The sequence below is a fragment of the Petaurus breviceps genome, unplaced genomic scaffold (genome assembly GCF_028583685.1).
Source record: "Petaurus breviceps papuanus isolate PSGF00001 unplaced genomic scaffold, PetGlider_PUasm1.0 90617, whole genome shotgun sequence".
NCBI lineage: Eukaryota > Metazoa > Chordata > Mammalia > Diprotodontia > Petauridae > Petaurus > Petaurus breviceps.
In genome coordinates this window covers 4,869,093-4,881,574 of record NW_027187287.1, presented here as the reverse complement: position 1 = coordinate 4,881,574, position 12,482 = coordinate 4,869,093, and the positions used below count along the sequence as shown (strand labels likewise).

At 36.7% G+C, this 12,482-nt stretch overlaps 1 protein-coding gene and 1 pseudogene across 2 annotated transcripts in view; one reads left to right on the top strand and one right to left on the bottom strand.

The window, feature by feature from the left end:
• The window catches only part of RPTOR (regulatory associated protein of MTOR complex 1), a 528,996-nt gene that overhangs the window by 135,318 nt on the left and 381,196 nt on the right, over positions 1-12,482 (top strand). The window lies entirely within an intron of this gene.
• On the bottom strand, positions 267-5,346 carry LOC138142881 (nucleolus and neural progenitor protein-like; annotated as a pseudogene).

The window sequence follows — 12,482 nt, the reverse complement described above, 5'->3', positions numbered from 1 at the left end:
CCCTCCCCTCCAAAGATCTTTTCCTTGTCCTCTCCCCCTTCCCTATGCCCCTACTGTTTTGTTTCTTCTGAATTTAGAAGACTTTTATACTTTTCTAAATGTATATAGTTCCCTCTTAAGTCCACTCCCAATGAAAGTAGGTTACCAGAACTACCACCTCTCCCCCATCTAATTCCTCTGCATCAATTCTTCCTTTTGCACCTCAAATAATTACTCTTTCAAGCTGTTCCTAAATGGTTGTACTTAATAAATTCATATCATTCTCAGGTTTGCCCCAGTCTTTCTTATAAACTACCCAGTTATTAATAAGAATCTTATACATCCACTTTACATTTTACATATATAAAAAATAAACAGTCTGTCCCTTATGGATCCCTCATAATCAGTCTTTGTTATGTGCCTTATATTTCTCTTGGTTCATATATATTGAATCTTCTATTAAGTTAAGGATTTTTAAAAAACAAAATTTTGAAAGTCTGAGAGTTTATCAAATGTCCATTTTTTTCCCCATTCAGAATAATATTTTACTTTGCAAGGTATGATATTTTTGGCTGGAGCACCAGTTCTTTTGCCCTTCGATATGTTATGTTCCAAGACCTGCTGTCCTTTAATGTCTCTGCCACTAGGTCTTGTGTAATTCTAATTGTGGCACCATCATATTTAAATTGTTTTAATCTTAATCTTTTTAATATTTTGTGCTTGAGCTGGGGGTTTCAGAATGTAACTCTTATTTCTGTTAGTTTTCCTCATAGGATCTCTTTTAGGTGGTGATTGATGGACTTTTTCTATTTCTACTCTCCCCATCCCCCCAACTCCCTTGTTCTAATGCTTCAGGACAGTTTTCTTTGATTATTTCTTGTATAATTGTATGAAGATTGGATCATAACTTTCAGTTAGTCCAATTATTTTTATATTTTCTTTTCTTGATCTGTTTTCCAAATCTGCTGTTTTTCATGTTTCGCTTTCTCTTCTATTTTTTCATTATTCATACTTTGTTTAATCACTTCTTGATCTCTTATAATTTCACTGACTTCACTTTGTCCAATTCTAATTTTCAAAGTGTCATTTTCTTCCTTAAGATTCTGTATCTCCTTTGGCAATTGGTTAACTTTCCTTTCATATCCTTCTTATATTATATTTCTTAGATTATTCTTATTTTCTCTTTTAGTTTTGCCTCCATCTCTGTCATTTGATTTTTGAAGTCTTTTTTAAGATCTATGAATTCTTTTTGGGCAGGTGTCCATTTGACATTAGTCTTTGTGGGTTTCTTTACTTCAGTATCCTCCTCTGAAGATGAAACCCAGTCATCTCTATTTCCAAAATAATTTTCTATGGTTGAATTCTTTCTCCTTTGCTTGTGCATTTTTTTTTTTTTGGGTGGCAATAGCTTAATTATTTGTAACCACCTCTCTTTCTGGGGTATGGGAAATGGTGCCTCTTGGCCCAGATCTTCAATTCTTTCCTCTATGCTAAAACCAAAGCCAAACCTCCAGCCTCCTATAAGTGCCCACAGCCACGGGCTTTCTGTCCCACTGCTTTTGTACTTACTGGGTGTGTGCTGGTTCCATCTTGTCCCTGCAGCAGTTTGCAGCACAGCTAGGTCTGGTGTTCTTTGTTAGCAGAGGTTCCCTTGATCTTTTCAGGCTCAGATACCCAACTCCCCTCACTTTCAGGGGTGGGTGGCAGAGTCCTGGTGTCTGGGATTGAGGCAGCCTCTCCAACCAATTTACCTTTGGGTTTGCTGCTTGTTTAAGAGGCTAGCCTCTTGCTGTTAAAACAGAACCTACCCTGGAGGTGTTTACTCTTCATAGGGACCAAACCTCCTCCTGGGATTTTTCTTCTGATCTTCCCAAATTGTCGCAGGAGGACCCCAGTTATGCCCCTGTTCTTATTTATCTCCAGACACACTTTGTTTGCCCTAATGTACTATTTTAACTCTTTTGTGAGGGAAAATCTTGGGAGCTTGGAATTTTCTGACCACTCCACCATCTTCCCAGAATCCTCTCCTTGAGTTTTTTTTTTAACAAAAGTTTGCAATATATTGGCTCAATATGAGTTTCTTAAATCTGGTTTTGCATGTAATTTAATTCTGTATTTTGATTTAAAACAAAAATAAAGAATTTATGGTGGAAAATGGTAGGAAAAATTTACAAACTCTCTTGCTGAGAGATGGAAATTTATCTTTTACTTTTAGCCACCTAATCAATTGGCAAAAATTAATAGTTATGATGTAGAATAATAGCAAACATTTGTATAATACCGTGTGCTAGGGACTGTGCTAAGCATTTTATAATAATTATCTTATTTTGTCCTCATAATAACCTTGGAAGGTAGGTACTATTATTATCCCTATTTTGCAGATGAGGAAACTGAGACACACAGAGATTAATTGATTTGTCCTGGGTCATACAGCCAGGCAGTGTCTGAGGCTGGATTTGAATTCAGGTCTTTCTAACTCCCAGCATTCTTATCTGCTGTGCTACCTGTAAAATATTTACTTTTCTACTGGCTAATGAAAAACACTGCATTAAGTGATAAATGAAATAAATCTAAGTGCAATTTTATACAACACTTCATTTTTAAACAATGTTTTTATATAAACCTTTGTAAGGAAAGGATCTCTTCTGATATGACTTCCTCTTCCACTACTAGCACACTGACTGTACCCTCAAAGGAATGCTATGGAATCACTGACTAGTTTTACCAATCAATTAATTTGCAAATCTGATCTAATTAGGTAGAAGATTAATTACCTAAGCAGAGGGTAGATTTAAATCAGAAAATAGTCTTAATACTACAAAGAGAGGTAATGTCTATAGAATATTTGTAATGGTCTGGGATGCTTTCAGTATAACTTGAAATGTACATGCCCAAGGATCATGGATTTCAAACAGTCTGACAGTTGCACTGCAAGAATGCAAATATTCATAACATCTTGATTATGTGATGAAACATCCCAGGGTATGCAATACATACGTGTATGTGCATCTGCCTGACCATCCCTTAATAATCAGTTTGCACTCAGATATTAAACCATTTTGGTGATTCAGAAACAATTTGATAGCAGACTGAAAAACTGTAAGAACATATGTTTAGTCAGAAGCAGTCAGAGTTTGATATCATCACTGCACTAACAGCAAAGTTGTGCACATGTACATATACATGATGGTTTTGAATAGCTGCTGAAATATACTTATAATGCTTCAAAGATGTACATGCTTGTTGTCACAGAAGAAAAATATATTTTAAAAGAACACTTCATTATATTAAAATTAAGTGAGTAAATCAAACAGTAATGTTTTGGATATCTTCATCCTCTAATTCCACAGTGTATATGCTAGATCCTTTTGAGCCAGCCTAGGAGTCTAAGTCCTGACTAAGGTATTCTTTTAGGTACCTGGTATATTTCAAAATGTATACTTTTGCTCCAAGCAACCTACCTTGAATTTGGGGTAAATAAATCAAACCATTTTAGGTTCTTAGGGGTGGTTGGACCTCCCAAAGTCAGTTTCAGGATTTAGGTTGGAATTTTGCATTAATGCAGATACCCTGTAACTTTGGGTACAGCATAAAATTGCTACCTCTCAGAAGCACAGTATGATGGCCCACCTAGCAACCTACTTACTAACTGCTTCCTTTCTTAATTAACTAAATCAGTTTCTCATATACTCACATCTAAATTCTCAATGAAGACAAAATATCTGTCATTCATATCTTTAAGTTTCTGACATAACTGTTTTTCTTTACTTGAGCCAAAGATTTACATTTCTGTTGTCCAAAAGTTGACTCTTTTTCATTTACATTTTCAGTTCTATGAATTGTAAGGTCTAAGAATATTCTTTTAGCACCATTCTCTGTGACAGCCTTCTTAGTCTGATGAAACTGCTGAATTTTCTTTAAAACAGTTGGCTGCAACTTTGTCTGTGGTTTCCTCTGCTGCCTTATAAATTTATTCTGTGGATTGATTTGTCTCAGGTATCACTTTGAAGTTTTGTTATCCAAGTCATGGAGAAGGCAGTTGCAGATGGATGTTTTTATGCAGTTTGAGTTGCTACCTGCTTAAACTTTTTTACTTTTTGGACATTTGTTACCTAGGAAGGTGAATTTATTCTTCAATTTTTTGCTTTTCTGCCAAAAGATAGCCATTTTGTTTTCTTCTGAAGGTTGTATAAAAAATTATGCATCTTAGATTCCTAGCATAGGATTTTTGGTGCGAGAAGCTCCTACTAGTGACTGGGATGAGCCCATGGCTTTTTTATATTTTTGTTTTAGAACATATAAACTTAATCTTGGCATACGTGGCTTTTTTGTTCTTTTGGTCATTTGCAGAAGACTCACTCTTCTTTGCAGATTTTCCTCTTTACTGCCTTCCCAATAGTCACATTATTGGTTATCTTTATCTTCATTTATTTAACCTTTATGGAAATTTCTAGTGCTCTTTTCTTCAGTAATCTTGGTCAATTTTTATTTTGCTTGTTGTTGATAGAAGTGGTTTGTTTAGATTCTAACTCCTTTGCCTGCCATCTTTTTCTTAATGACATTAAGATAGACTTCTCTTAAAAAGTCTTTTTTTTTTTTTTTCCATTTTTAGAGGGCAGGACAATTGTGCTTAAGTGACTGACTTGTCTAAGGTCACACAGCTAGTAAGTGTTAAATGTCTGAGACCCGATTTGAACTTAAGTCCTCCAAACTCCAGGGCTGGTGCTCTATTCACTGTGCCACTTAGCCGTACCTTGCTTAAAGAATTTTTAGGGGCAGCTAGGTGGTGCAGTGAATAGAGCACCAGCCCTGGAGTCAGAAGGACCTGGGTTCAAATGTGGCCTCAGACATTTAACACTTACTAGCCCTGTGACCTTGGGCAAGTCACTTAATCGTAAATGCCTTGCCTTCATCCCTCCAAAAAGCAAAAAAAAATTATTTACGCTTAGGAAGAAAAGGTGAAATCTCTGAAGTAAGGCATTGACTGAATCCCTACCTCCTGTAGCAATCCAAACAAAGACTTATATAAAGAATCAAGCTTTGTTTGTTTTCAAAAGATCTTTTTATACAGGACTCAACTTACTAGCCAGTCCTGTAATAACAATGGTTAAAATGATTAATTCTTCTAAACAAAGATACTTCATGGACAAGAGAAATGTCTCATAGTAAAAGTCTAATCAGCATAGTATTAATTTCCCAAAATCTTCATCAACACAAACTCTACCTTGGATGGCTTAGAACTATATACTTTTCCTTATTTTGAATTTTATCTTTTTTGGGACACAACTCAAAGAAACCATGACTGGAACTCTCCAAGTTGATAGAATGCAAGTGCTTCAGACTCTATTCCACCTATTTAAGAGCCATAATATGACTTGTGTCAACACAATGTTGTAATTGTTGTAAAGGACTGTACATTAGACACACTTCTGCACCCAGAGCTTTTCTTGCCAGTAACTTTCTAACATTGTAGAACTTCCTTGATCATAGCTGTAATGTAAGAAGCAATACCCAACTTGTCTTGTACAGCTTTATTCGCAACTCCCTGGGCTTAGGATTTATATCCAGTTTTAGTGCTCTTGCTCCAGGAATCCAGTGCTGCTGAAGCTGTCTTGGAAAAGAGAAGGTAGGAGGGAACTGAAAAGTATTCCTGTATAACAGAATTTGATGATTTTTTGCTACTTGTCACCTTCAAAGAATCTTAACACAAACCTCTTGGACCATTGTTGCAGCACTACTGCCACCCCACCCCCCCGCCCCCCCGACACACACATACTTTAGAAACACACACAGCGAAAGGGAATCCTGTATGGGATCTATTGATACAGACAATTCCTGATGAGGAAGCTCAGCAACTGTTCTGCCATTAATAGTTAAGTGACTTGTGTGTTGTTCATTTGTTTTAGATTCTTCATGAGCCCATTTGGCGTTTTCTTGGCAAAGATACTAGAGTGGTTTGCCATGTCCTTCCCCCCCTCATTTTACATTGAAGCAAACAGGGCCACGGGCTACTAAGTGTCTGAGGATGAATTTGAACTCAGAAAGATGAGACTCCCTGACTCTGGGCCAGGAGTTCTATCCACTGTGCTATCTAGCTGCCCCAAATGACTTGTAGGAGGCAGGATTTGAACCTCCGCCTTCTAGAGTCTGAGTTAGGTTCTCTATCTATTGTGCCAACTTTACTTGAAGGAAGCAAAAGTGGTCATAAAAAAAGACTTGCCACTAAAACATCCCTTCTGGTTTTAACACTTAAGTGTTTCACCCAACCTGTGACATTTATTTTGTTGATTAGTCTCTTGTGGATGTATAAGTAGGCACTTCAAAGGAGAATAAATATCAAAAGATTAATAGAGGTCCTAGGGAAAATTGATGAAGCCTTTGAATATTTTTGCATCAGTGACCCTCTTAAGATCAATGAGTTGAAATATAATGCAACTTTGTTGAAGAAATTACACCAAAGAATCATTCAACATGTGATTCATTTTTTTTTTTTTAAAGCAACCAGGGTTAACTAACTTGCTCAAGGTTACATGGCCAGTTATTTCTGGGTGTGGTGCTAAGTATCTGATCCCAGATTTGATCCCCAGGTCATCCCGACACTAGGGCCGGTGCTCTTACTTGCTGAGCCACCTGGCCACCCCTCATGTGATTCATTTTATGTTCTAAGAATTATCTCATAGTTGCGATTATAATCTGTTTTGTTAACTATAAAGCAAAATAAACTTATCTTAATAATTTTTGTTCCACTTTTAAAGATAAGATCCTTTTAAAACCCTTTTTCTTCCCTTTGTTTTCTGTAAACTGTTAGTTTCCCTTATTAATTGGACTCTTTAAGTTTTTTCTGGTACATCTGGTACCTTAAGGACTTCTTGTATATACCAACAAATTCATGAGGGAGAGCTTTCACAATTGAGTAGGTGGTAGTAGTTCATTTGTACTTTGAAGGAAGGTAGAGATCCTAGAGGCAGAGGGGGTATGGCATTCTGGATATGGACACCTGTTTAAAGACTTGAAGTATTAAGATATAAAAAGAAGTGGAAACTCCTGGAATGGGGCCTCTACTTTTTCACTCAAATATGAGGTGAGATCTGCTGTGGAACGTTGACCAGGAGAAGGGGGAGGGAATGGTGTGAGATACTTAAGGAGAGAAGAGAAAGTAGAGAAACATACATATAATTCTTCAAAAACAGAAGGATTTTCTGAGATATATTACCTCTGGTGTCTCCTAGAATCTCAGAAGTGTTTTTTTTTTTTTTTAGTAGGAATCAAAAAGTCTAAGTAAACGACTGATTCTTTACCTCAAAAAAAAGAGATTAATAATGTCACGGTAGAGGATATTTCTTAGGATAGTTAATTTGTAGGGTAAGTAAAATGACAGATACTGCCTACACAAAGCTTCTTGGGGGTTATTCAAAATTTAGATGATTGTGAAAGGCCTCTAGAGATTTGTCAAAATAATTTGAAAGTACATGACAGCCGTTACATAATGCATACGACATGGAGCAACTTAAATTACTTGTTTTCCTGGATGAGTTCTGAAATTGATAGTAACTACTCATGAGAAAAGACCTAACAAGCTCATCAGAAGTCTTCTCATTGTTGTCTTTGGAAATAGAAAGTTCAATTATGAAAGTGCTTTTTTAAAATGTTATTTGCTCTTTATTGGGCGAGTAGCTATCATGAGTACTTTGTACCTCTGCAGTAAGTACATCTCTTCTTATTTGCCATTTTAATGTTGCTTAAAAGTAATCTGCTTGAACTAGGAGAATAATTTATATAATAAAAATAGTATTGTAAAAGAAGTGACTTTGAAAGATTTAAAAACTGTGGTCAGTGCAATGACCAACATTTATTAAGTACCTATTGTGCCAGGCACTTTGCTTTTTTTTCATTTTTCCTTTTTTCCTTTGTCATTTGAATTGGAAGGAGAGAGAATAGACATTAATTTTTTTTAAATTAAAGAATTTACTTCTAAAAAATGCTTTACCATTAAAATGACTGAATAACTTCTATGTTTTACAAATGTTTATAAGAGTTTGACAGAGTATATCTGTCAAAATGTTATAGTATCAAAATTTTGCATTTATTTTTGAGTACCTTGGCTTTCAGTCTCTAATACATTTTTAGCAAAACTAGAGTTATAGAATTTTAGAGCTGCAATGTATATTTCAGATAATTTGGTTCCACCCTACATTTTATGTATGAGGAAACTGAGGGAAGAGAAGAGAAATGACCTGTCCACAGTCATACAGCAACCAATGTATCTGCCAGCAAAATAAAGGTTTGGCATTGGCCTTAACTTTCTTCTTGGTAAGCCTATTCGGTAATTAAGCACCTGATATAGAAAATCCCACAATAGCTTATGGAAAATAGGGAATTTAGGAGGAAAGAATTTGTCAGTATTGATTTCTCTCTCAGTTAAACTGGTAATAATTCCCCCTCACCCCTTACCCCTCACCTTGTCTAGTAGTTTTTTTTTCATAATGTTTTAAGGTACTTTTCATGTAATTTTGTGAAACTTTTTTAAACTTCTTGATGGCAAACAAATAATCTCACATGTTTTGTATGCATTATTTTCTCTTTTAAATTGTAAATTATGAAGGCCTGCAGAGACAAAGTTTCTTTTGCATTTTGTTGGCACTTCAAGTAAACACACAGTTTGTTGAGTTGAATTGAATCAGTGGAGATTTCATTGACTGAGATAACAATCGGAAGATATTAGAAGGAGAAACTATTACTGTCAGAAAGCTATTAACCTCTTAGAGGTTAGAACTTAATGGCAGAGACATGAAAGAATTAAAAATTAATATAACACAGGTAAAGCAAGATGCAGAATATTCATAATTATGGCTCTTTTAGATGTTGAAGGTAAATCTCTGAACTATTTGCATAGATAGGAACATTTGTCCAAAGGTGCCTTTTTAACATGGTCTTTGCAATTGTGCTTGCTTTGCTCTCACGATACAGTGGTATCTCTTTTTTTCCCAAACATATACTAAAGATAAAAAAGGTAGTGTCAACCAGGATTTTAAGAGTTATTGTTGGGGGTGGAGCCAAGATGGCAGAGTGAAAAAGCAGGAACTTACTTGAACTTGTCCCTAATTACCTCAAATACCTGTTAAAAAGTGACTCTAAACAAATTTTAGAGCTACAGAACCCACAAAAAACCAGAGTGAAATATGTCTCCAGCCTGAGGACAACTTGGCAAACTGACAGGAAGGGTCTGTCACACTGAGCTGGGATCAGAGCGCAGTCGTGGGCTGTGCTGGCAGCCAGAGGAGACCTTAGCAGATCGAATCACTGGCAGCTGTGGGGTTTCCAGGCTTTTCAACCCATAAATGCCAAAAAGAAAGTAAAAGGTCAGGCCTGTTGGTGAGAGAAGAGCACAGTTCTAGCCCTAGTCCCTGGGGCGACATGGGTGACCATGGCAGCTGCTTGCTACCAGGCCCACAGATGATGGGGGACCAAGCAGCTGACCAGAGGGCAATTGTAGGAATTTCTTTGCTGGCACTGAGGCAGGATTCGCCTGCTTCGCCCTTCTTGTATCTGGGTCTCAGTCTTGGGTGGCAGTCCTGGGGTGAGGAGAGCTGGTGTAGTGGAGCTTGTCAAGACAGTGGAGAGGCAGTCCTCCTTACAGTACTGAGGTAGGTGCTGTGAAGAAGCTCTGACAACAGCTGAACAAAACCCCAGAAATTTGGAACACAGCACTCTCCACTCTGGAAGCAGAGTTCTACTGTGGCGAAGAGCTCAAAAGTCAAGTATTTGACTGGCAAAAAGAGCAAACAGAGGAAGAGAAATCAGACTATAAAATATTTTTTTGATGACGAAGAGGATCAAAACATAGAACCAGAAGAAGACAACAAAGTCAAAATTCCTTCATCAAAAGCCTCCAAGAAAAATATGAACTGATTGCAGGCCATGGAGGAGCTCAAGAAGGATTTTGAAAGTCAAATAAGTGAAGTAGAGGAAAAATTGGGAAGAGAAATGAGAATGATGCAAGAAAATCATGAAAAAGAGTCAACAGCTTGCTAAAGCTAAAATACTAAAGAAAATAACACCTTAAAAAATATTGGCAAAAGAGGTCCATAAAGCCAATGAGGAGAAAAATACCTTAAAAAGTAGAATTGGCCATATGGAAAAGAAATTTCAAAAGCTCACTTAAGAAAATAATTTCTTCAAAATTAGATTGGAGCAAATAGGAGCTAATGGCTTTATGAGAAATCAAGATATTATAAAAGAGATACAACAGAATAAAAAAATAGAAGACAATGTGAAATATTTCATTGGAAAAACCACTGATGTGGAAAATAGTTCTAGGAGGGATAATTTAAAAATTATTGGACTATCTGAAAGCCATGATCAAAAAAAGAGCCTAGACATCATCTTTCAAGAAATTGTCGAGGAATTTAACAGGCAGGGATGATACTTAAAAGGTGAAATTAAGACGTGAGAGGAATATAATGAGAGGAGATAGGGAGAGACAGAGTGGGGTAAAGTATCTTATACAGAAGAGGCAAGGGAAAATGGTTACAATGGAGGGGAAGAATAGGAAGGCAAAAGGGAATGGGTCAACCTTATTCCCATTGAATTTGGCTTGAGGAGGGACTGAAATACACACTAAATAGGGTATCTCACCCTCTAGGAGAGTAGGGGGGGAAGGGGATGAGAGGTGGGGATGATGGAAGGGTGGGTAGGCTGGGGGAAGGGAAGTTGGAAGCACCCACTTTTGAAAAGGGACAGGATCAAAGTAGAGAATAGAACAATTGGGAGGTGGGATAGGAGGGAGGGAAATATAGTCAATCTTTTACAATATATCTACTATGTTATTGTGTTGCATTAGCCCCACATGTACAACCTATACTGAACTGCTTATCTTCCCAGTAAGGGTAGGTCACAAGGAAGGAAGGGAATGAATCTGGAATCAAAAGTTTTAAAATCAAATATTCAAATATATGTGTGTGTGTGTGTGTGTGTGTGTGTGTGTGTGTGTGTATGTGGCATAGAGATCCACCAGAAAAGTCGAAAGGGGTATGGGAGAAAATATGGGAGAGAGCATATTGGAGGAGGGGATATCCTGTGGGTCTGCTATTTTGGGGTGGTGGGTAGGGGAAAAACGGGGAGAAAATTTGCCACTCAAAATCTGGCGAAAACGAATGATGTAAATCAGAAGTTAATAAAGCATTAAAAAAATAATAAAATAAGTATTGTGAAAAAAAAAAAGAAATTGTCAAGTAAAACTGCCCTGATATTCTAGAAAAAACTAAGAGGTGAGAGGAATATATTGGGAGGAGAAAGGGAGAGATAGAATAGGGTAAACCATCTCACATTAAAGAAGCAAGTGAAAGCTATTAAGATGAAAGGGAAGAGTAGGGAGGTGAAAGGGAATGAGTCAACCTTACTCTCATTGTATTTGGCTTAAGGAGGGAATAACATACATACTTAATTGAGTATGTTACCCTACAGGAAAGTAGGGGGGAAGAGATAATAGGAGAAGATGATAGAAGGGAGGGCAGATTGGAGGAGGGTATATAGCCAGAAGTAAACACTTTTGAAAAGGGACAGGGTCAAAGGAGAAAATAGAATATAGGAGGTGGAATAGGATGGAGGGAAATATAGTTAGTCTTTCACAGCATGGCTTCTGTGGAAATGTCTTTCAGAACTACACGTGTATGACCTATATTGAATTGCTTGTCTTCCCAGTGGGGGTGGGTGAGGAGGGAGGAAGAGAAAGAATCTGGAACTCAAAGTTTTAAAAACAAATGTCAAAAAATTATTGTTACATGCAACCAGGAAATAAGATATACAGGCAGTGGGGTATAGAAATCCATTTTGCCCCACAAGAAAGTAAGGGGAATTGGGGGTAAGGGGAGAAATGGTAGGGATATATGAGAGGGCAGACTTGGGGAAGGAGTAATCAATATGCCTGCCATCTTGAGGTGGGGGTAGGGGAGAGACGGGGAGAAAATTTAGAACTCAAAATCTTGTGTAAATGAATTGAAAGCTAAAAATAAATAAATAAATTCTGGGGAAAAAAACATCCTTGTGTTAAATTTTAAAAAAAGTTATTGTTTTACCTCTTGAATTCTAGCTCCTTTCTTCTCACATAGCCACTGAGCATCTATTTCCATATTTAGTTTAGGTCTGCCTTATTGAAATTTTTTCTTCTGATTCAATTGTTCTATGTTGACATAGCTTCAAGACAGTATATTGTACTCAGTTGGTTTACTTGTAATTATCTTGGACTCCACATAATGCTCAATGAAATTCCTTTTTTTTTTTTTTGTCTTTAATGAGGTCATTAAAACCTTTAAGTAGGACTATTGATCATTTCCCTTCACTGACTCTGTCTTCTTAAGTCCCTGGACCAACACTTTTGTCTTTTCCTAAAGACATAGTGAACAATAATAAATCGATGAAAAGCATCAATTAGGAATGATATTTAGATGACACTTTCATTAATAAGGTTTTTTTTCTTATTTTCTTTCTTTTTTTTTTTTTTTTTT